This window comes from Balaenoptera borealis, assembly GCF_965194805.1.
Source record: "Balaenoptera borealis genome assembly, chromosome: 4".
Lineage (NCBI taxonomy): Eukaryota > Metazoa > Chordata > Mammalia > Artiodactyla > Balaenopteridae > Balaenoptera > Balaenoptera borealis.
In genome coordinates, this window is record NC_138861.1 from 114,623,631 (window position 1) to 114,645,193 (window position 21,563).

General features: G+C 46.9%; 1 protein-coding gene across 3 annotated transcripts in view; it reads right to left on the reverse strand.

The window, feature by feature from the left end:
• JAKMIP1 (janus kinase and microtubule interacting protein 1) overlaps positions 1-21,563 on the reverse strand; it is a 95,427-nt gene that overhangs the window by 62,056 nt on the left and 11,808 nt on the right. The window contains exon 1 of one of the 3 annotated variants that reach the window (XM_082389961.1): positions 6,868-8,457. The exons of the other annotated variants lie outside the window; for them this stretch is intronic. The gene's annotated coding sequence lies outside the window, so the exon portion shown is untranslated. Of the gene's footprint in view, positions 1-6,867; positions 8,458-21,563 lie in introns of those variants that run through there. 3 annotated transcript variants of the gene reach the window in all.

Here is a 21,563-nt window from a genome sequence, read left to right on the forward strand (position 1 = left end):
ATTGAGGAATTTTGCTTTTAGGACAACTTTTAAAAATAAACAAGATGTAAAAGAATAAAATGCTCAGGAATAAATTTAGCAAAAGAAGTAAAAAACTGAAAAATACAAAATATTGTTGAAAGAAATTAAAGATGACCTTAATAAATGGAAAGGCATCCTATGTTCATGGATCAGAAGACTTAATATGGTTAAGACCAAATTTACCTACTGATTTGACACAATTCTTATCAAAATCCCAGCTGACTTCTTTAAGAAGCTGATTCTAAAATTCATATTGCAGTTCACACTTCAACATGAACAACCTTGAAAACAAACAAACAAAAAGTTTGAGGACACAGACTTCCTGATTTCAAAACTCACCACAAAGCCACAGTGATCAAGATAATATGATACTGGCATAAGGACAGACGTATAAATAAATGGAACAGCATTGAGAATTCAAAAATAAATGTTTACATTATGGTCATTTGATTTTTAACAAGAGTACCAAGCCAAGTTGATGAAGAAAGAATAGGTTTTTCAGCTAATGGTGCTTGGGCAATTAGATATCCACAAACAAAAGAATGAAGCTGCACACCTACTTCACACCATATACAAAAATTAACTCAAAATGGATCAAAAAACTAAATGCAGTAACTAAAACTATAAAACTCTTAGAAGAAAACATAGGAATAAATCTTCATGACCTTGGATCAGGCAATGGTTTCTTAGATAAGATACCCAAAGCACAAATGGCAAAGAAAAAATAGATAAATTGGACTTGACCAAAATTTTTAAATTCGAAGGATACTGTAGTGGTTTGAATAGTGTCCTTCAAAAATTCATGTCCACCAGAACCTCAGAATGTGTCCTTATTTGGTAATAGGGTATGTGCAGACACAATTAGTTAAGGATCTCAAGATGAGATCATTCTGGATCTAGTGTCTTTATAAGAAGAGAAGAGGACACCAGAAAGGCAAGCAGGGAAGAGGCCGTGTGAAAACAGTGGTAGAGATTGGAGTGATGTGGCCACAAGCCAAGGAATGCCTGGGGCCACCAGAAGCTGGAAGAGCCAGGACGAGACTTCAGAGAGAACATGACCCTGCTGACACCTTGATTTCAGACTTCTGGCCTCCAGAACTGTGAGAGGATAGATTTTTGTTGTTTTAAGACAATACCACCCAGTTTGTGGTTATACAGCAGCCCCAGGAAACTAATACAGGTAGCACAAAGAAAATGAAAAGAAAACCCACAGTAGAAAATATCTGCAAGTCATATATCCAATAAGGGGCCTATATCCAGAATATATAAAGAACTCTTACAATTCAACAATGAAAAGACAAACAACCTCATTTTTAAATAGGCAAAGGATTTAAATAGATATTTTTCCAAAGAAAATATATACAAATGGCCAATAGGCAGATGAAAAGATGCACAACATCACTAGTCATTAAGGAAAATCAAAACCACAATGAGACAGCACTTTAAACCCACTAGAGAATAAATATCTGTTTTAAGCTACCCAGCTTGTGGTACTTTGTTACAGCAGCCCTGGGAAACTCTGTGTATGTGTGCACACATATATACATGATGTTTTCCTTTTTTTTTAATTTAAGTATAGTTGATTTACAATATTGTGTTAGTTTCAGGTGTACAGAAAAGTGATTCAGTTATATATATATATATATATATATATATTTCAGATTCTTTTCCATTACAGGTTATTACAAGATATTGAACATAGTTCCCTGTGCTATACAGTAAATCCTGTTATCTGTTTTATATACAGTAGTGTGTATCTATTAATTCCATACTCCTAACTTATCCCTCCCCGCTTTCTCCTTTGGTAACCATAAATATGTTTTCTATGTCTGTGAATCTATTTCTGTTTTGTAAGTAAATTCATTTGTATTATTTTTTAGATTCCACATACAAGTGATACCATGACATTTGCCTTTCTCTGTCTGACTTACTTCACTCAGTATGACAATCTCTAGGTCCTTCCACATTGCTGCAAATGGCAATATTTCATTATTTTTAATGGCTGAGTAGTATTCCATTGTATATATGTACCACATCTTCTTTATCCATTCATCTGTTGATGGACATTTAGGTTGCTTCCATGTCTTGGCTACTGTAAATAGTGCTGCAATGAACATTGGGGTGCATGTATCTTTTTTGAATTATGGTTTTCTCTGGATATATGCCCAGGAGTGGGATTGCTGGATCATATGGTAACTCTATTTTCAGTTTTTTAAGGAACCTCCATACTGTTCTCCATAGTGGCAGCACCAATTTACATTCCCATCAACAGTGTAGGAGGGTCTCCTTTTCTCTATACCTTCTCCAGCATTTATTTGTAGATTTTTTTTTTTTTTTTTTTGGCCATGCCGCACAGCATATGGGATCTTAATTCCCCGACCAGGGATTGAACCCACGCCCCCTGCATTGGAAGCTTGGAGTCTTAACCACTGGACCACCAGGGAAGTCCCTATTTGTAGACTTTTTGATGATGGCCATTCTGACCAGTGTGAGGTGGTACCTCATTGTAGTTTTGATTTGCACTTCTCTAACAATTAGCATTGTTAAGCATATATGATTTATTTTTAAACTGACTTTTAGCCATTAGGCAAGTGAACCAAACAAAACTCTCAAGGCTGAGAGGAGCCATGTCGATGCCCAGAGCCTGCAAAGGACAGCTGTGACCAGATCTGACCAGAGACATTAAACCATTAACCATGGCCTCAGAGAGGCAGCCTCAGAGGGGGTGTCAGGGGAGGAAGGGCACAGAAAGTGAGGCCAGGGGTTGACAAAGCACATGGGAGGCAGTGGTCAGAGTGCTGAGAGCCACAGCCTGAGGGACAAAGCAGACAGTGAGCGAGACCCAGAGCCAGTTCATGGCATAGAGCATCCCCACAGATCCCGCAAATGGATCTCGCTTGTATGACCAGCTGCTAATGTCACAGTGCAACACAAGAAGCTCTAGGTCCTGAAGAACCAGAGCCTTTCCTTAGAGATGGTAGGAATACAGCATAGGACTGTCTTATGCGTTTCAGACCCATGTCCCCAACTGCCATCTGTACCTCCCCTGGCTGACCCCCAGATGCCTCATACTAAGCAGCCCAGAACTGGGCTCCCCATCTCCCTCCTTCACATCTGTGCTTCTACCATGTTCCTCAGCCCAGAGAAGACCCCACCAGCCCCCCAGGCCAGAAATCTGGGTGTGCTTCTTAGCTACTAGCTAATAATAGCCACCAGATTATTATAACATCAGTGGTTTTCAAACTGCTGTGCACCAAAAGCCCTGGAGGGCTAATGAAGGTCACAGAGGCCCAGCTCCTAAAGTCCCCCTGTGATTCTCCCGCCCCCCACGTTGGAGAGCCGCTGTACTTGATAAACAGTTATACCCACATATATGCAGCTACTGATGTTGAGGGGGACTCCCGGGTGTCGGGTGCTGTGCAAGCTGCTTATAAACGTTATTTCTCAGGCTACTCTTTGGAGCAAATAATTTATTTCCCCCATTTTATAGATGAAGACAGAGTTCAAGAGAGGTTAAGTAAGTTCCGAGAGGTCACATAGCCCAGCGGGGAGCAGGAGAAGCGGAGTCTCTGTGTAGGTCTCTGACTTCAAGGTGCTTCACCTCACCAAGGTCAGGAATTAGAGGCTAGGAACGCAAGGCTGGCCCTCAGGACCTATTGCCGGCAGCACAGGAGCCTCGAGGGGCCAGGCACAAGCTCTAGGTCCGGGGCAGCTGTTCTCAGCCCCACTGCCCACCGGAAAAGTCTGGAGAATTTATTGTTCATGCCCCTGCCTGGCTCCACCTGGCCACAGAATCAGAACTCTCCAGGGGCAAGATGGTATTATATTCTCACCTCCCCAGGAAACGAGGGTTTAAAAAAAAAAAAAAAAAAAAAAAAAAAGGCTTGAGCTGCGGTTCTCAACATTGGCTGAGAATTCCCAGCGCGCAGGCCCCTCTCAGTACCAGTGACTCAGCATCTTGGAGTGGGGTTCGGCCCTCAGTGGTTTTTTAAGGTCCTCAGGTAATTCCAACGTGCAGCCCAAGTTGAAGTCGGTGGCTTCGGGCCCTGCCTGCTCCAGGTGTGGCCTCCAGGTCCAGAGCACTGGCTCCACCAAGTAGCTTGTTAGAAATGCAAGATTTCAGGCCCACCTCAGACCTGCTGAATCTGAAACTTGGGGGTGAGTTTAGCTAGTCTTCCAGGTGCCGTTGATGCTAGTTCAAGTGTGAGAATCTCTTGCCTAGGGCCTTGCAACTCACAGTGGGTCCACAGGCTGGCAGCGTCAGCATCACTGGATCTTGTGAAAGACAGAGTCTCAGCTCTCCCCGCCCCCCACCAGACCCACTGAATCAGAACCTGCATTTTAACAAGATGCCCAGGTGATTTAAGCACACAGTAAAGAGTGAGAAGACCCTCCCTTCTTCTCCTCTCCCTGCCCCTCCCCCCACTTTGGATTAGAAGCTCTCATCTCACCAGGGGTGACGCCCAGGTCCTGTTTAAGTTGATACTGTGCTGCACACAGGCTACTCTAAGTAACAAGGTCAGAGTCACATGAGCCTGGGTTACAAGCTGACTCAGCCACTGAGAGCAGGACTGGGTGACAGTTTAATGCAGTGCTTCTCAAACTTTAACGTGCATGAGAATGACAAGCTCCTTGAATGCCCCTTAGCTGGCCCCTCCCCAGTAATGCTGATCCCATGAGTTGGGGCCCATGAGTCAGCATTTCCACAGAGCTCCCGGGTGATGTGATGCTGGAGATCCCAGGATCATACTTGGGTAACCCTGATTTAGTGTGGGCTCTGAAGCCAATCTATCAGGGTTTGAATCCAACTTTAGCATGCACTAACTGTGTGGCCCTGTGCCTCAATCGTCTCACCTGGCAAATGGGCCTAGCGATGGTTACAACCTCATAGATTGTTATGAGCAGGCAATAGATTCAGACAACTAAAGTGATTACAAGAGTGCCTAGTATGGACAGGCCCATAATTTTAAGTTTTACTACACCACCACCAACACCGCAGCCACCACCATCCCTGCCATCGGCCCCTCCACCACCATCCCCAATACCACATCAGCTTCACCACCACCATCACCTTCCCCACCACCACCATCAATACCATCACCACTGCCGCCACCACCATCACCATCGTTCACCACCACCAACACAACACCACCATCACCCTCAACACCACCAGCACCACTACCACCAACGCCCATCACCACAACCACCCTCACACCACCACCACCACCAATACCACCACCATCACCAATATCATCAGCATCACCGCCCTCCCCTACCACCACACCACCCTATCACCATCACCACCCTCCCCACCATCAATACTGTCACCATCGCCACCACCAGCACCATCATCAGCATTACCATCCTCACCACCACCTCCATCACCATCACCACAATTACCACCAACACCATTATCAGTCAGTACCACCACCGCCACCACCACCACCAATACCATCACCATCACCACCCTCCCCACCACCAATACCGTCACCATCAACACCACCAGCACCATCATCACCATCACCACCCTCCCCACCACCCCACCAGCACCACCACTGGGTATTCACAGTACAGTCTCAGCCATCAAAGAATGTCAGCCTATGTGGACAGGCAGACAAGAAACTGAGAGAGAGAGAGAAGGATATAGAACCTGCTGTCATGTAGACCAACTCAATTCACTTCAGCACTTGTTCAGAACCAAATGCCATGGGAATGAATACAAAATAGTGACGGGTGTGGGAAGACAGAAGAGGAATCTTTACATGCTCTGCACGTTGTTGGATAAACCTCAAAAACCACCTAGACTAGGTGAGGTTAGGACTGTGCTTCTTTCATCTCCAACTGTCGACTCCCGGTACGGCGCCTGGCATGTCATCAGGAATGAGTCCACAAGACCTGACTTTTCCAAAGTCACTTTCCCACTCAGCTTATGCCTCCATTAAACAGGGAAAATGCTAATTTCAAAGCTGCTGAAGTGTATATTCCTACAAAGCTATGAAGACATTTAATAGTCAAGCACTATTAATATTGAATAACTATTTAATAATTTAATAATCAAAACTAACAGAAAAGCCGAATTTCTCATTTCTAACAAGCTCCCCAATTGACACTGACCATGACCACTCTTTCCAGGACACATCCCACACCATTCCACCAGGGAATTCCCAGCACACTCTCTTCCAGTAACCTAAATTGTCTAAAATCTTGGTCCAGTGCTCTAATGTCTACAGTTCCGCCATCAGATGAGCCAGGGCCCCTCCAGCCTGAACTGGCGGGCAAGCTTGGGACAGCTGCCCAGAGCAAGGGGTGCTCTTCTCTGCACTGCCCAAGCACACTGGCTGAGAAGCCAGCCCCTCAGCTTTACATCCTGCTAAAATTTTTAACATCCTCCAGCTTGCAGTGACCTGGTCCCTTGGCACCAATTGGACGATCTGCAGATAAGATTAATAAATTCCAGCTGCAGAAAGCAGTGCCTCTAATGAGGAAGCAGTCGGGATCATGGCAAGATAACAAGACCAGGCCAGGCTCACGTCTAAATCCTGTGCTGCTCCAGCCCTGGCCTGGGCTTCTTCCTGTTGCCCCCGAGACTCCCAGTGGGCCAAGCCTGTACGGGGCTTGGGGTGGAAGAGAGGACCCAGCCCTGGTCCCGCCCTTGGTCGCTCATGGCCATCCCACCAGCCTGGCCCACATAGGGCATTAATGCCAGGACAGAATCAGCCAGGGCATGGGAGCCTCAGGGCGGCAGTGACCATGTTCCCCAAAGTGACTTTCCAACCCCAGATGCCCAGGGGCCTGGGACTCTCTTCCCAGGAGCTAGGAATGTTTGAACGAGAAGGCTTCTCTTACCTGCAAGGCTCTCCTCATGTGGCTTCCTCGCCCTGCCCATCTGTTCACTCTACAAACACTGACTGTACATCTCCTGGGCTCCTGGCTCGAGTGCAGACGATGAAATGGAAACAGCTGTTGCCTTTGCATTACCCACGATCTGGCAGGGGAGGCGGCCGTTAATCAGATGACTGCAATGAAGTAAGGTCAGCGCTCAGAGTCTGGGGGGCTTTCTGGAGGAGGTGGCCCCTAAGTCATGTCTTCAAGGAGAGGCAGGAAGCCCAGGTTAACAAAGGATAAAAAATGAAAGGAAGACACCAAGCCCTACTAGATGTGTGTGCGCGTTTCTATGTGTTCCCACGAGCACGGGAGAAAGTTCTGGGGGTTCCACCTACCACTGGTTACCCCACACTGGATGGAGAAAACTAGAGTCTATTCATTTCTTTATTCTCTTCTCTGTTTGAATAATTAAAATAACAAATACTACTTTAGTAATTTTGGAAGGCAACACAACTTTTTAAAAAATGTAAGGGAAAGAGGGAAATGAAAATTTTAGGGAAAGTTGACCCAAAAGCAAAGATTCTGAAAATCTAATGAATTCTCTGTAGAGGGAAGAATGAATTTTGTCAAAAGGCTGTGCCTCTATTTCAAGACTGGCCCCCAAGGGTCTGATCAGACTCGAACTGTGGGGTGAGCAGTTCTCTCCACCTAGAGGCAACTGAGACACAGAAGAGGCCAGAGACACCAGGCAGGACAGGCGGACACAGCCGAGCCTCACCACGCCTCTCCCACTAGGAGTATTTTTCACAAACTTTTCAATTTGCAAAGTTTCGAAACTACAGAAAAGTCCCAAGAATACTATAATGAACTCCTCATACCTTCACCTAGACTCACCAATTGTTCACATTTTCCCACAGCTACTTTATAAAGATACATTTCTATATATAAATGTCTATTTTTATGAATCATTTGAAAGTATATTGCAGACATCATGACATCTCACACTCAATGCTGTGGCTTTCATCCCTTACCGCCAAAGACATCATGAAATCATAACACAATTATCAAAACCAGGAAATTTTATCATTGATACATTTCATATTCCAATGTCACCAACTGTTGCAATGATGTCCTATGTAGCAAAATGATTATTTTTCTTCACCCAGCACTTATTAAAGAGCACTTGTTTGCAGGATGCATTTGTGTCTCTGTCAGAGGTACTCCAAACCACAGACAAACTTTCCCAAACAATCAAGTGGAAAAGTAAAACGTAACAATCAAGAATAATAAACATCATTAGGCACAGAATAATCTTTGACAATAGGGCAGGGCAGCTGGAAGGGGTTCTGGGCACAGCGATAAAGGAGGATCAGTCTCAAATCACCCCTCAGCTGATGCCAGCCCTGGTCCTTAGCTCTGTGTCTAAGAAAACACAAACCACATGCTCTCAGGCAGGACAGTGGGGTCCTTCTGTCCTTGGGCTCTGGCAGCGTGGGCCCGTGGGCCATGGTGCAGAAAAGCAGGGGACCTGGGCTCCCACCTCTCAACTGCTGAGTCACTCTGGAGAAGTCACACGGCCGCTGTGGGCCTCAGTTTCCCCATCTGTAGGGATGGGATCTGGCCACTTCCTCCCCCCCTGCCCCACTCCATGCAGCCCCAATTGCCCCACGTCCATGGCCACCCTGAGCGCCGCGGAGTTCTGATCCAGGGCCTCTTGAGCCGGGAGTCTACCACTACTTTTCTGAGAGTCAGAAATAGTAAAATACATTCGTAGACTGCCCTTGGCTCTCCACTGACCTCAGGTGGAAAACCAAACTCCTTGGCTTGGATAAAGCCCCTCCTCATCTGTTCCCCACCTCCCCCTTACCACAGATCCCCTCGGACTCCCCTCACCCGCCATCCCAACCAACGTCAGAAAGCAGCAGCCCTGACCAGCAATGGCATTCTCTAGGGGACGGACTGCTAAGGCCATGGAGTCCCAGAGAGGTTGACAAACCTGCCCTAGTTCAACAGCTCAGGAGTGATAGAACCAAGGCACAAAGAAGTGAGCTCCAAGCCAGATCCCTTCATCCCACATGAAAGGCAAAATGTTTCATCGATACAGGTCTCTACATGCACACTGCCTCTGAACAATGCTGGAAAGGACATTAAAACAGTGGTTCAGAGGGTGCTGGGAATATAGGTGGGTGCTGGTGTTTTTTTTTCTTTATGCAATACTTCCATTAATTTTGTATAGTTTAAAATTTTCTCAGTGGAAAAATAAAAGTGACTAGAAATCGGCAGGCACTAAGTGATGAAGAATTCCACAAGCATCTCACTGTCACTATTGCTGATATGCTATGCACAGGAGATAAAACTGGTGGCCTGATTTCAGCTGGGAACTCACGCCAGTGTGGCTGGCACAGGTAGGATTTCCCCCTGAGCTCTGCCCAGGCAGGTGGACGCTACCCTAGCCCATGACCCTACCCACATCTGCAGCATGCCTGCCTATCCTGGGCTCTCTCTGCACCTGGAAAAGACTTCAGGTTTTTTTTTCCAATTGAAGTAATAGATGCCTCATGGCTCCCTTTAAAGAGCTTAAGAGAGTAACCATATATTTATTTAATGATCATTTTGAATCCCATCAAGACCCATTATCCTCTCTGCACTTCAGCTTCTTCATCCATATAAGAGATAATAATACTGGCATCCACAGGGCTGTAACTGAAACTCCTAACAGTGGAGGAGGTACCCTGCTCAGTAGACAGGCAGCACCATTACCACTTACTGAGAATCTACTAAGTGCCAGATACTTTCCCAGGCACTAAAGGTACAGAGATGAACAAGACACAGTGCTGCCCTGGAGTGATTACAAGCCTTTCCTGTAGGAGGAAGCACAATAAATCCCTAAAGGGCTAGTACTTGACCTTGAGCACAGCAAGGAGCCACTGGTTAAGGTTTATGCCTGGGAGGACAAGGTCAGACACCCATGCATTTCAGACCACTTGCTCAGGGTCAACACGGAGGGCTGCCTGGAGGGGGCCCCTGGAGGCACAGTGCTGAGGCTGTGTCCTCACCTGGTAGGGGACGAAGAAGCCTGAGGTGAGCCATGGATGTGAATATTTCAGGAGGCAAAGCCTATAGGATTTATAGTCCAAGTGAACGGGACAAAGAAGACTTCCTAAAGCTTGAATTAAGCTGTATTTTACATTTTAATCTATTTTTAAATCTCTTCAAACGTTTACCAAGCTCCTTATTCCTACCACAGGGCTGCTTTTCTGCAGAAATGTGAAGCAGCACTGTTTCACCTCACCCTTGGCTCCCCACTGCCCTCAGGGTGAAAACCAAGGTGGGGGGGATGGGGGAGGGAGGTCAGGAGATTAAGGGAGATAATACCTCCGTGTTTACAAATAGGGAAGTGGAGGCTCTCAGAGGCAGATGGACTGGCCTAAGGTTCCACGGAACATGCAAGAAGACTGGGATTTGAACACAGGTCTGTCAGGCCCCAGGGCCTGATTCACGGCATCACCCAGCAGGTGAACCTCCTAGCAGCACTGATAGCCTGGGTGGCCAGAAAGAGTTGGAGTCTTTCAAAATGGCGGGCAGGGCACAGCCCTTGTTGTCGTGAACAGGGACACCTACCTGGACACCCACTGGCATCCTGAAACCAGGAAGGGAGCTCAGGAAGAGAGACAGTGTTGGTAGTCAGATGTCAGGCTTCCCCAAGAGAAAAATATTTAGCAAACATTGATGTAGAGAAGGAGTGAGCCCCAGACTTAGAAGGGATGTTGAGAAAGGCCATCTGGTCCCGCCTCCCCATTGTACAGATGGGACATGGAGCCCAGAGAAAGTGTGTCTAATGCAAATGTACACAGGGAGGCAGGATTTGAACCCAATCCTCTGCTCTCCTTACCCTGACCTCATACTTAGCCTGGCAAAGGTGTATAAGCCACATCACCACCCGCTCCAGGAAGTCCTCCATGACTGCCAAGGCTCCTGCCCCTGAAAACCTGGGCCTCCCAAAAATGCCTGGACTTCACTGTCAGACCCAGAGTCGAATCCTGGCTCCATCCCTTATTTCCTGTAGGACCTAAATCAAGTCATGTCACCTGAACGAAAGAAAATCCTGCCTCCTGAGAATGTTGTAAGGATTACATGAATTAGGAAGACCCCTGCAGAATCTAGACTTCCATGGATGGGCCCAGAGAACAGCCATACAATAGCAGCTGCGTTCCCCTTAACGTCAGTGCCACAGACTCTGCTCCCCTTCAATGCCACTACCTACGTCAGAGCCACCATCTTCTCTGCGGCCTGGGAAGCACCTGACCCCGTCCTGCCGCCGGGCCTCTCACACGCTGCAGGCCATCCCTCGTCCCTCTGCCTGGTCTCCTCTCCCCCCTGCCAAGCCTCCTCAACTCCAAAGGCAAGTTTGTGCAGTAAAGCCCTGACGTCAACCCGAAGCCGCCAACTCCGACGCCCGCCCCTTCCACTTCTGGCCAGTCCTGCGTCACTTCCTGCCACGGACTTTTAAAGTGGAGCCTGACTCTTCCCCTTCCGCTTCAGGTCCCCAGCCCACTTCCTTAGCCACGCCCACAGCCTGCTTCCTGTCTCCGCCCCAGAGGAACCACGCCGTGGGGAAGTCTTCAGCATGGATTGCTCCTTTTAAAAAGAAGGGCAGGCTACAAAGTTGCTTCAGTATGACCCCAGTAAAATACAAAACTAGCATATATGTTCAGAGGGCAAAAAAAAAAAAAGATTAGAGGTGCCTTTCAAACAGTTTTTGCTTTTTTTCATGAAATGAAATCTTGTTGGACAGTTCACATGAAGCCGCTCTTGGAAGGACCCACAACCAAACCTCAGCCTCTTATGCCACCTTTGCTGAGCCCACCCAGAAAGCGCCAGCGTGGGTGGAGAGAGGGCAAGGCTCTCGTCCTGAGGCTCCACCGCTCACTAACTCTGACTGTTCAATGACTGTGTAACCTCCCAGGGCCTCCTGTGCCCTCTTACCTTCTTACATGGTGGTTGAGGGGCCCAGAGAGGAGCAGAAAGCACCTGCCCAGGGGGCACTCAGTAAATACCACTGCTGAGAGGCAGACTGGATAGAGCTGGACAGGAAGGCAGAGGCCAAGGGGGAGGGGGGGGTTGCTGGCTGTGCTCTCCTGGGAGACCCTGCCCCATCTACCACCACCTGCCTCCTCCACCTTCCAGAAACCCTCAGGTGCCATCAATGGGATAATGCCGCAAACCCACAGGAAAGCAGGCCTCTCACCCACACACACAGCCACCTCCTCTGCAAAAGGTGACCCTACCCATTCTGCCAGCCAGAGAACAAGAGAAAGGAAGTGGCCCAGGGTGGCCCCGAGTCAGGCTGCATGGGACTCTTGGGGCAGGACTCCTTCCTCTGGGCCCTAAAAGCAGCAGCTAAACCAAGAGCTGCCACTCATAAGAGCCTACTCTATACCAGGCAATGTGCTGGGCCTACCCATCTCAATCCATCCTCAAAACGTCCTTGTGAAACAAGTAACAGTATTATCCCCATTTGACAGATAAGGAAACTGAGGCTCAAAAAGGTGAAGTCACCTGCCCAAGGTCCATGGCTTGTAAGTGGCAAAGCCAGGACTGAACCTAGGTATGTCTGACTCTAAGGCCACTTCCCAGGTGCCCAAAGAACTGTCAATTTTGTTTTCTAACCTCAGGACCCAGCACCATGCCTGGAATGCTCTTAGAAGGCACCCAAAAACATTTTTAGGAATGAACAGCCAGGCTCCTTCCTGCACATCATGCCATCACCTTCCAAGAACAAAGCATATTGACAGCAAATCAAATGTCACTGAATGAGTGACATTTATAAAACACTAAAACATATAAAACAGTAAAACTTTCTCAATCATGAAAAACTTCCAATATCATCAGAAAACCACCTACTTCAATTCCCCACCAAACACACCCACAAACACAATCTGATAAAATTGCTACTCGTGTGCAGGACCCACATAACAAAATTCTCATCAAATAGAGGAATGATAGTTGTTTATCAATAGTTACAAAAACATGATGAAACTTCCTTTAGAATATTCTGTGCATGTGAAGTCTTCTTTTTTCTGTAGCTTTTCACTGTAAAATCTTACCAGGTGCTGAACAGGAGAGAAACTTTGAGGTGGGGATGAGCAATGGGAACAATAACTGTGCTGCAGGAAAAACAAAGCATCGTGGCAGCACCCATACTCCTCTTCCATCAGACAGAATTCAATACAATTCAACAAACATGCACCAAGTTAACAGTAATAACAGTCCCTGCTTATAGAGCAGTCTCTCTGTACTAGAAACTGTTCCAAACTTTCCAGATTCTTCATTATTCCACAGCCCTATGACATGGGTGTTATTAGTGCCCCATTTTAGTGTTCAGGCAGGAAAGAGTACCTTGGCCAAGGTGACCCAGATAGCAAGTAGGGGTGGGAGGTTGTCTGGCTCCCACCAGGTGGTCTGGCTTCAATGTCCATGTTCTTACCTCCTGTGCTATGTAGCTTCCAGGTGCCAGCTATTATGCTAGGATGTGAAGATAGAGCCACTAGGGTGGCCCAGGCACTGCCTCATCCACAAAATGCCAAAGTAAATACATTTATAAGACTAACTAAGCCTCAGCCATTCTGCATACCTGGGGGTAGATTGCTGCTACCCCTTAGGCAGCCAAAACGCATCAGGTCCTTACACACGTAATCCTGGTGCTCACGAGGTCCTGGAGAGGCACATGTTATTTTCCTCATCTTATAGGGACAAAATTTCAGCTGAAAGTAAGTAAAGGACTTGCTCGAGTCCCCATCTGAATACAAAGCCTTTGCTTTCTGCTACTACGTGCTGACTCTTCGCAAACCCCCTGCACCATTTTGTAATCTCCCCTTTACTGATGTGCAAGGGCCCCTTAAGAAGTCCCAGAAAAGGCCTCAGCCATTAGGCTGTTTCTGTCCCACCTTTCCTGAGATGAGTCACATAATCACACCACTGAGAACAAGCAGTGTGACTCGTGACTTTCAAGCCAAGAGCAACTTCTTTTGTGGTTTCCACATCCTTTCTACACCAGACACTCAATGTCGTCTGATATGCCTGGGGCACTCCTCAACAGACACTTAACGAATGACTCCAGAACTGGAGGACAGGGGAAAGGGTGGCAAGGCTGAAGCAAGCAGGGAGAGACAAGGGGCTCAAATCGGAACACTAATTACAGGGCTCGGGTGCTCAGACCAAGATGAACTTACTGCCAGGTTATTCACTACCAGGTTACTACCACCATCGGGAAGGAAGATGGTTAAGGATGACTTCATCAGGTGCAGACATTTGCCAAATCCCTCGAATGTGCTGGCCCAGCGCTGGGCGTCCCAATGGTTCCCCCACATGCGTGAGGAGTTCCCGTCAAGTCAGGGAGGCAGGCAAGGAAACAGAGTGCAGCAAACCCAGGTGATAAGTGCAGACCAGGGCTGTGGGTCCCAGTAGAGTGTGAAAAAAGAGACATCTGAAGTGGGCCCTGGCAGGGGTGAAATGTGAACATGCAGACAAGGGAATAGGGGTCTAAGGAAGGTTGAATGGCGTTTAGGCAGGGAGAGCAGCAGAAGCACATTCAATCAACATCCCGGTGCCTGCCCATACCAGGCCCTGTGCTGTGCACAGGGACTTCAGACACGAATCCCAGCCAGGCGGGAAGAAAAACTGTGAAAGACGACAGCCCCGCAGTATGGCCAAAGCTGGGACAGAAAGATGTGCAAGGCCTGGGGAGTCAGGGAAGTACCTGAGGATATGAGCCTGAGCCACCTCTAGAGGCGGCAGAAAGGGCGTGCTAGAGAGAGGCTACAGATGTGCAAAGACAGGAGGAACGGAGGGCAAGTTCAAGGAAGGCAGACTCTTCCATACGGTAGGGGACAGTGTTATGGACTGAATGTCTGTGCCCCACCCCCAAATTCATATGCTGAAACCCCAATCCCCAATGTGATGGTATTTGGAGATGAGGCTTTCGGGAGGTGATTATGCCCTCATGACGGGATTAGCGTCCTTATAAGAAGACACACAAGAGAGCTTACTTCCTCTCTCTGTTCACCTCATGAGCACACAGTGAGAAGGCGGCCATCTGCAAGCCAGGAAGACAACTCTCACCAGAAACAGAATCAGCCACCACCTGGATCTTATACTTCCCAGCTCTAGAACCGTGAGAAATAAATTTCTGTTGTGTAATCTGCCCAGTCTATGGTATTTTTTGTTATAGCAGCCAAAGCAGACTAAGATAATTGGTAAAAGCAAGAGCATCGAGAGATGAGGTCACAGATGTGGTGACAAGGAGTGTGTGCTTCATCCCAGGACAGGCGGAGCCCATCGAGCAGAGGGGTGACACAGCCAGGTGTGGTTTCTGTGGTAAGATATCAGCCTTTCTTGGTATGACTGTTTGTCTTCCCAAATACTCCCAATAACTCAAGAGCCATCCTGAGGAAGGAGTGGGTGGGCAGAACCTTCAGACTGTCCTCGGAGAGCACCGGACCCTCAAGGTCTGTTCACAGAGACCTGGGGTGAAGCAAGTGCTGGTCCTAATGCAGTTCTTTCTCCAGCCCGGCTCAGCTCAGTCAGTGACAGTCCTGGAGGCTCCTACTTCCCAGGGCCCAGTCTTAGGAACATGAGGACACTTGGAGGTTGAGACAGAACCAATGTGATACTGATGGGCAGATGACAACACAGAGACACAGGTGTCTGCGAAGGGATGGTGGCCAGTACCTAAAACAGAGCAGAACCCTCAGAACTTTGGGGCACTGGGAGATGGTGACCAGGCCTGGACTTCAAACCACATTCCATGGAGCCCTGGTCCTCCCTGAAGATGCTCAGGGGTATCAGAGATCAGGGTTCTGGAGCAACAAATGTTTGGTTCTATTTTTTATAGGTAGAATCATTTTAAACTACAAACACGGCATACAAGCTCAAATGAGCTGCACACCAAATGTCAACCCTCTGTAGACGCCACTGCATGGACCTGGGTTGCCAGGTGAATACTCAGCTTTATACAGGTCTTGGGGTTGAGACTCTCCTGTCATCTCCAGCAAAATGGATCCTGAAACTAGAAGACGAGTTGTTGACAAAAACCTTACCGATTGCAAATGTGGTAGGTAAAGATTCCCAGAACAGAATATTTTCACAACCACAACAAAGCCCAATTAACACTCAGGGTGCCATGCTATTAAGAATACTACTGTCACCCCAAACTTTTCATTTTGTAAGTTACATTCATCAAAGCAACCTCACTGTTCTCACGGACTGACGTGACGTGAAGCCCTATAAGTTTAGAGTCATAAAATAAATGTGACAATCAACTATTGCCAAACCGCTACACCCCGACCCAGTATTTCTGACTCAGCAGCTCAGGGTGGGGCCTGAGAATGTGCACTACTAAAATGTTCCCAGGTGACGTTGATGCTGCTGGTCCAGGACCCTACTTGGAGAACCACTGCTCTAATCTGCTCGTTACAAACTCTGCTTATTGTGACTCATTAGGGCAGGTGGTCCCACATGCCCGGATAGGTAGGTCCTCCTAAGACAGCAAGGATGGGGAAGGCAGAGGAACAGGCATTCCAGGGAGTGGGGCAGCATACGCAAACACATGGAATCTGGAAACAGTGGGTAAGGAAGTCAGTAGTTCATCCACTGAAGTCAGTAGTTCAGTGGGTAAGGAAGTCAGTAGTCAGTTGTATCAGGCTTACAAGGGTGGAACTGAACATCAGCTATGGACCAGGCCCTGTCTTTGCTGCTATTGATTTCTCATTTCATTGCATTGTGGTCAGAGAACATACTTTGTATTATTTCTATCCTTTCAAGTTTATCGAGGTTGTTTTATGGCTGAGCATATGGTCTATCCTGGAGAACGATCCATGTGCCCTTGAGAAGAATATATATTCTTGGTGAGGAAATGGAGAAAAGGGAACCTCTGTGCACTGTTGGGTGGGAATGTAAATTGGTGCAGCCACTATGGAAAATAGTATGGAGGGTCCTCAAAAAATTAAAAATAGAACTACCACATGATCCAGCATTTCCACTTCTGGGTATTTACCCAGAGAAAATGAAAACACTAACTTGAAAAGATAAACACACCCCCATGTTCATTGCAGCATTATTTACAATGGCCAAGAAATTAAAAGAACCTAAGTGTCCATCAGTGGATGAATGGATAAAGAAAATATGAAATAGATAGATACAAAATGGAGTATTATTCAGCCACAAAAAAAGAATGAAATCTTGCTGTTTGTGAGACATGGATGGACCTTGAGGGCATTATGCCAAGTGAAATAAATCAGACAGAGAAAGAAAAATACCACATGATCTCACTTATATGTGGAATCTTAAAAAACAACAACAAAAACCAAACTCATAGATACAGAGAACAGATTGGTGGCTGCCAGAGGTGGGGGACAGGAGAGTAGGCAAAATGGGTTAAGGAGGTCACCAAGCGCAAACTTCCAGTTATAAAATACACAGTTCATGGGGATGCAATATACAACATGGTGACTATAGTTAATAATACCATATTGTATATTTGAAACTTGCTAAGAGAGTAGATCTTAAAAGTTTTCATCACAAGAAAAAATTTTTGGTAACTATATGTGGCAATGGATGTTAACTAGACTTATTTTGGTGATCATTTCACAATGTATACAAATATCAAATTATTATGTTATACACCTGAAACTAATATAATGGTTTATATCAATTATACCTCAATTCTACATATATATATGTATATATATATTATTATGTTGGTGGAGTATTCTATAGGTGTCTGTTAAGTCTGGTTGGTTTACAGTGTCCTTCAAGTTTTCTATTTCCTTGTTGATCTTCTGTCTAGTTGTTCTATCCATTATTGAAAGTAGGGTATTGAAGTATCCAAATATTATTGCTGAATTATTTACTTCTTCCTTCTTTTAGATCAGTTTTTGCTTCAAATATTGATATTTTGGTGTTCTGTTGTTAGATGCCTGTGTGTTTATAATTGTTATATCTTCCTAATGGATTGACCCTTTTATCATTGTAAAATGTTATTAAATGTCATTATAGAATGTCCTTCTTTATCTCTATTTTTTATTTTAAATCTATCTGGTATGATATCAGTATAGTCACTCTAGCTTTCTTATGGTTGCTCTTTGCATGATGTATCTTTTTCCATCCTTTTACTTTCAATCTATTTGTATCTTTGAGCCTAAAGAAGTATGTCACCTGTAGACAGCATATAGTTAGATCATTTTTAATATACGCTACTGCCTTTTGATTGGGTTGGGGGTTTTAAAAATATTTATTTATTTATTTATTTATTTATTTATTTATTTATTTATTTTGGGCTGCATTTTGTCTTAGTTGCGGTACGCGGGATCTTCGTTGCGGTACGCAGGCTTCTCTTTAGTTGTAGTGCACGGGCTCCAGAGCACGTGGGCTCTGTAGTTGCGGCGTGCAGGCTCAGTAGTTGTGGCATGCAGGCTTAGTTGCCCCACGGCATGTAGGATCTCACTTCCCTGTCCAGGGGTCGAACCTGCATCCCCTGCATTGGAAGGCAGGTTTTTAACCACTGGACGACCAGGGAAGTCCCTGATTGGGTTGTTTAATCCATTCACATTTAATGTTATTATTGATATAGTTGAGTTTACATCTGCCATTTTACTTTTTGTTTTCTACATGTCTCATGTCAGTTTACTTCCTCTATTCCTCCTTTACTGTGTTCTTTTGCATTAAATGAATCAGGCATATGTCACAGCAAGAACTTCAAAGAGCTTATTCTTTTTAATTCAGAAAACAAAATCACCTCTCCAGCAATTTTTAGTTTCTTAAATGGTTCATTTTCTAATCAATCATGGGTTTTTTCTCTCTGGTTCCAATAAACAGGAGCAAATGAATTATTCACCCAATAGTCATAGAAAATCATCTATAATAATGTCCACTACCAGATTCCTGGGTTGGAGAATTTGAGGCTAGAGTTTGACCTTCCCACAAAGAGGAGGCATGGGGCCACTCACGGTGTTTTGAGGATCACCTTCATGACACGTGATGATAAAAAGTGTCATAACAGTTCAGTGCTTCAGACCAAGGTGCGAAAGGATGGTTGGAATTCACAACAGAGTCCATAGCATGGATATTTTCAAGTGCTGTGGCACTGCTTTCACAGACACCTGGCACAGATGCTAACAAAGATCTGGTGAGCGGAGGGCCTTTCTATACCAGCTACAACGAACAGGTGAGACACCACAAACTGATCAGCCCACATCCCTTCCAGGGAGTGATTTAATACCCGCTCCCAATCTCCTTGTCACTTGACCTCTTAGTTTACCTACAAAGCCCTCTGTTCATCAACAAATATGAAGGGAAACTACAATCCGGGAGCTTGTGAATTGTGAAATCCCAAATTCACAATTTATGTTGTGAACACCTGAGGTTTGGGGCACCCAGCACCCCTCCCCCATCTTCTGACTGGAGCACTCCCAATTTCCGATATCCTATCCAGCAACAGGACTTGTTTGCGTATTTGATATGAAGTGTCTTGCATTCACCTTTAGCCATGCCTATAGAAAACTCAGGGGATCTGTAATGCCCAGGCGCTCATAAACTGGGCTCATCCTGGGTATCTGGTACGCTTCCAGGGAGAGATAGATCCTAAAAGTAAAGTGCGCATTTGCCCAACAGTTTAAACAGATTAGGCACAATTTGGGGGCATCCGGGCCCTTGTTTAAAATAAGGTGTCTGGTTGGCAACTAGAACCTCTTCCAGCCCCGATCCTGAAAGCCTCCAAGACTTGCCACAGAAACTCAATTACCGCCAGGCTTAATGAGCTCACTCACCCAGCTGCCCTGGCCCACAAAGCAGCCCCGCCAACTTCCAAAAAGAAGATGTGTCTTCCAAAGCGTATTCTGAGGTGCAGCTTGGGAGAAATGGAAAAATCAGAGCACTTTAACAAGAAATATGACCTGTGAACACAAGAACATGGTTTGGATTCTGAAGAACAGCTGTCTAACATTTTTTTTTTTTTTTTTTTTTTGGCCCTTAACTAAAAGCAGGCTGCACTGCAAGGCCGTGAAATCCCCGTGTGCAGGGGAAGGGTAGCTTTACTGAGTTCTACAGAAGCTTCACAAATGTCATCTCTGGGCTGATAGAACCACCAGGGGTGTTTCCACCACGAGTACTGAGGGGTCGGAGGTTTGGAGAATTGATGTCACTAGAGGAGGCTGCTACAGAGAAAGGAGTGGGGCTCATTGAGGGCAGAGTGGACCTGATGCAAACAACAGAGAGAAGAACCTACGGCACCCGCTTACGGTCCCTCCCAACACTGCCATTATAGGAATATGAAACACGTTCATTTCTCCTTTCTTGGCCCAGAAGTGAAAACAATTCAGTCATAATACTACAAACAGCAAATATTAAGGCTAAAGGCCAAAAGCGATTGACCACCTACTGTGCCCCTCACCCTGTGCTGGGTTCTGGGAATCCCACCGTGAATCAGGCGGCATCCCTACTTTTCTGGAACCTTCTGTCGAGTGGGAGAGTCGGACAAGTCACTGGCAGCTGGAATACAGAATCCAGGGCAGTGACAGAGGGATGCTCGGAGCAACGGGAGCCCTGGGGACATAGCTGACCTGGCCTGCGACGCGGAAGGATTGTCAAGGAAGGTTTCCTGGAGGAAATAAGGCTGATAATGGATCTTAAGCACCCGTGGAGGATGGTCACTGGGTGAATGGGGGCAGGAAAGGCTAATGGGCAGATCTGCCAGAGGGAACAGCATGTGCAAAGGCCTGGCTCAGCCAGGAATGGCAGGCAGATGGTACGGCTGGAGGCTGGAGGCATGCTCGACTGAAGGCCTGGGAGGAGAGAGGCGGGAGCAGGCCACGCCACCCTGGGGAGATCAGGAGAGCACCGGAAGCCTCTTTAGCCCGCCTCTCTGCCTCCAGGCTGTTCCTATCTTAATCCAGCCCTGGTGACTTCATCCACTGCATCTTCACTTGTAGAGTAAGCAAACAGGTCTCTCCTAGGGCTCCGCCATCCAAGCTGGGCCATGGAACGTGCAGGGTTTCACAGGTGGGGGGTGAGTGAGGGAGGTATTCCAGGCAGAGGGAGCTGGCAAGCAAGGGTCTGGAAGAAGGGACAGCGCTTAGGAGGCGGGTACAATTCACCAAGGGAAATATGGGAATTGAGTTGGGAGCAGGCCATGGGGGCCCTGAACACAGGCTAAGTTGGCTGTACTCTTTTCATAAGTAATCAGCAACTGGAGTAGCCAGAGGTCTGACCCCCATCACTGCCATTTCTACCTGGGCAATCTCGGGTAAGTCACTCATTCTTCACCAGTGAGGTGGTACGGGCCCAACAGGGGCTGGAGAGGAAGACTCGCTGTTGCCCTCAATAACCCACTTCCACGTACACGTCAGCACGATCCACTCCTCAGTCCCCACCTGAGCAGCAGCGGAAGGCCAGCAACTCGCAGGCAGGTGTGCGCGTGGAAGATGAGGAGGACAACATTCGCCGACCCCTGCAAAACCTGGACAAAGCCCTTCACGGGCATCTCTCCACGTGGAACACACGGCACCCTGGGTTGGGGAGAGGGGTGTGACCCCCCCAGGACACCAGAACTCCCAGGGGTGATGTGCTTTGTCTCCCTCGTGGCTCCTGGCTGGGTGGGGAGTGGAGTTCAACCCAGACTCCCTCCCAGGTCTGGCAGAAAGCAGTGGGGATATGGTCCGGGG